General features: G+C 42.5%; 1 non-coding gene across 1 annotated transcript; it reads left to right on the forward strand.

Annotated features, from left to right (window-relative positions):
• The first annotated feature begins 1890 nt into the window (after positions 1 to 1890).
• TRNAY-GUA lies at positions 1891 to 1975 on the forward strand. The gene is given in 2 exon segments: positions 1891 to 1927; positions 1940 to 1975. It is a non-coding gene; the product is annotated as a tRNA-Tyr (tRNA).
• Positions 1976 to 3721: the final 1746 nt, after the last annotated feature.

The following is a 3721-nucleotide window of genomic DNA, read 5'->3' on the forward strand; positions in this document are numbered from 1 at the left end:
GTACTTAACACAACCCACACAACAATGTCTAGGATATTGATCTTTATGTGTTCCATTTCATTTTTGACAGCTTCTAATTTTCCTAGACTTATACTTCCTACAGAAGCATGGTGGCTCCATAGGAAAAGCACTGGACTATGAACCACAAGGTTGGTGGCTTGAGTCCACCAGATGCTCAGTGGGAAAAAGATGAGGCTTTCTGCTCCTGCAAAGATCTGTAGCCTCAGAAACCCTATGCAGGGTCATTATGAATCAGAACCCACTCAGTGGTGCTTAACAACAACAATATACTTTGTACATCCCAGTTCTGATTATTAATGGATGTTTGCAACTCTTTCTCCTCATTTTGAGTTGTGCCCCATCAGCAAATGAAGGTTTGGGAAGCTTTGCTCCATCTGCATCATTATGATCAATTCTACTTAGAGGAGGCAGTTTCTTCCTAGTGCTATTTTGAGAGCCCTCCAACCTGAGGGACTCATCTTCCAGCACTATATCTGACAACATTCCTCTGTTATTCATAAGGTTTCAGTGATTAACCATTCCGAAGTGGTCTGCCTCTCTTTCTTCCTTATCTGTCTCACTGAGCCTGTACACCATGGTGACCCTGCTGGTATTTAAAATATCGGTGATATAGCTTTCAGATCACAGCAACACACAAATCACCACAGTATGATAAACTGGTGATGATAGAGAAAGATTAGAGAAAAGTATATAGTTCTAGTTGGAAGATATGCAAAGAAGCAATAACTTCATATTTTTATATTTTGTATAATAAAGGTTTCTGTGATTTTATAGCAATAACTTTTGTACTTGCCTTCTTGTATATATCAATGTGTGTGTGTGTTTTAGCTATCTATGATATGACTTCTTTTAAAATCTGATTGTTGTCAATCAAAGTGTTGAAGTGGAAGGGGTCTCAGAGTTCAAACAGCCTTTTGTGTGGTGGTTCTTTTGACCCTGAGGGACCTTGATTTCCTGTTGGCACGCTCTCATGCGCTGAAGCTGTTATCAATTTCATTTCGTATCCTACCAGTTCCCTACCACTGCCTTGCTTTCTTGTCTTTGTGTCTGTCTGCCTGCTATCTATGGGTCTTTGCTTTAGATAACTGGTGTCCTGTTCTGTTGATTCTCTAAGCACGTGTTTATCTTTCTTATTGGATAATTCATTCCTAAGCCCAAGACAAGCAGCAAGAAGCTGAACACCTGTGGTCTCTGCTCCTGCCTCATCCCGCCAAAATTGCCTTTCCATGAAAGTCGGCATAACTTTGATGGATTCGTGGAAGCAGCCGCTATAGGCAAGTGGATCAGGATTCACAGGTGGGCAGAGGAGAACACCTCCCCAACCCCCGCTGGGCATCAGCCTTAGTCAGACTGGTGTGCCCCGGGCCCAGGGTCTTATCCTTTCTTACCCACTGGTCAGCAAGCCTGCTCGAGGAAACCAATCCTAACGGGTTAAGCCGGTAGGAGGAAGGGCCAGACGGGAACCACCGTAGGACCAGAGTGATTTGCAGCCACTCTTCCAGTTCGGGCTCTCCTCTTTTCTCCGTTACCGCTCTTGAAACCCATTGGCTACTCGCTAGGACCTTCCTACCAGCTTCCGTAAGGCTGTCATCCGCACAGGTAAAGGTGGGGTGGATGAGGCCCCAGGGAAGGACCTTAGGGACTTTCTTGAAAAGCTGCTGAGGGGTGCCCGCAACTGCTACTAAACACCTGCAGAAACCGAGCTCAGAATACAGACTTCATCATGAAAGGTGCGCTCTGGCAATGTAAGCTGGTGTCTCTCCAAAAGTGGGTTCCAACAAATCCAAGGCATAGAAAAGTTAAAGTGCGTGGATGACTTGGCCTTGCCCCTTTCTTAAAAGAAATATCCCCAGAGAAGCCAGTGTGCACCCTTCGATAGCTCAGCTGGTAGAGCGGAGGACTGTAGGTACTTGTAGTCATCCTTAGGTCGCTGGTTCAATTCCGGCTCGAAGGAGGTGTCTGATACTTTTGCGCAAACCACAGTGCCCGCCTCTTTTCTGCCTGCCCTATAGCAAGACAGCATTCCAAATCTGACAGACAAAAAACCCAGACAGTCCTTCCAGAAACGCTTGTGTGTTGGCCGTTCCAGGTAACACACCTGACGTTTCTTTTTGCCCTCTGTTAAACAGTCTCTTCAGTTCTGGACAATTTACTTCTTTTTCATCATCTTCCATCACCACCAAACAAAGCAGGGACAAGAAATTCCGGTTTGGGAGTGTGTCCCTCTGAAATCCTGGGGTTCTTGCTGCTGACACCCAGGCTCAACTGCAAAGCCAGAAAGCATTTTTTCAGGCTTTGGACTTCAAGTGTGCACCTCCTTACAAGACACCCTTAATGTCCCCCACCTGTATTCTCAGCATTTCCTGACTGCATGCCATGCTTCTCCAACAGCACTCCTAAAGAAATGGCTTGGGTAGGATCCTCTTCATCAATCTGAGGGCTGCTTCTGAGTGGGTTCCCTTCTATACTGTGATCTTTCTTATGTCACTTCACAGGACTAATTGCACTGGAAGCTTGAAAACGAGACTTTTAAAATGTGTTAAGAATTTTATCATATCTAATCATATGTTGTTGTTGTTGTTAAGTGCCGTCGACTCTAATCGTATACATTCCAATTAATGCTAGTTCCAGAAATAATTGGAAGAGTTTTCGGTTACTCTTTCTATTCTTCAGAGGACAGCATGACTATGTAACTTGATACATACAATATCCTCTGCCTCCCCACTTCAATATAGCTGGAGAATACATAGATGATAAACGTGCTCTTCCACATTCATCTTGGCTCTCTTCTCACCTTTGAGGCTGTCTTTTGTCTGTAACCTGGCCAATGAAAGAAGAATCAATGCTGATACCAAGAGAGAAAAATCCTATGTTTAACAAAGGATAGCCTTCTTCATCAGAATTGTCAGGAATGGGGATGTGGAAATGTCCACTGAAGATCTCGAAATATTTCTTCTTTTACTCAAGCTTCTCTTGATTTTATCACTTTATCAACTAGGAACATTTCTTAGCCAAGTACTGTTACTATCTGGACTTCTGATACTTGGATCAATATCAGTCCTTTTTGTGAGGTATACCCACTGGTAAACAACCTTATAAATGAACTTCTAAAATTGTTAAATCTTTAAATAATGGGACTGATTAGAAACCAAGTCTTTTGTCATTCTTCTCTATCCCTGCACTAAAACTAACCCCAGTTATGAAAAAGAATATACAAAAAGATCTAAGACTTAAAAAAATCAATCAATAAATAAAAGGTCTAAGACTAGAAAATGACCCATGCATAAGATTTTCCAATCAGAGCTGTTAAAGGAACTGTGGATAAATGTACAGTATTTTCCTAACGGTAAATGAGAAGTATATCCTTTCAGATTCACCTTTTGTCTTCCAGTTACTTATTTTACACAGATGAAAATATCTTGGGACATTTTGAAGTAAAGGACCTTCATTTAGCTGCTTAGGCCATGAACACATTGCAGATAAACTCTTCCTAAAACAGGGAAGGGTGGGACCTGCTGGTAGCCACAAAGAATAACAGTGTGACTCAGCCTCTTCAAGATCAAAAGGCACACCTTTTTACAAGGAAGAAGAACAGCATCTGAGAGTCTGGGGAAAAAAAGCATAAAAGACAAGCAGTTTCTTATTAGGCACATCATCTTGTTTCCTCACATGTTTTTCCCATCATTGCAGCCCAGTCTCA

This window comes from Chrysochloris asiatica, unplaced genomic scaffold (assembly GCF_000296735.1).
Source record: "Chrysochloris asiatica unplaced genomic scaffold, ChrAsi1.0 scaffold00017, whole genome shotgun sequence".
In the NCBI taxonomy this organism is placed as follows: domain Eukaryota; kingdom Metazoa; phylum Chordata; class Mammalia; order Afrosoricida; family Chrysochloridae; genus Chrysochloris; species Chrysochloris asiatica.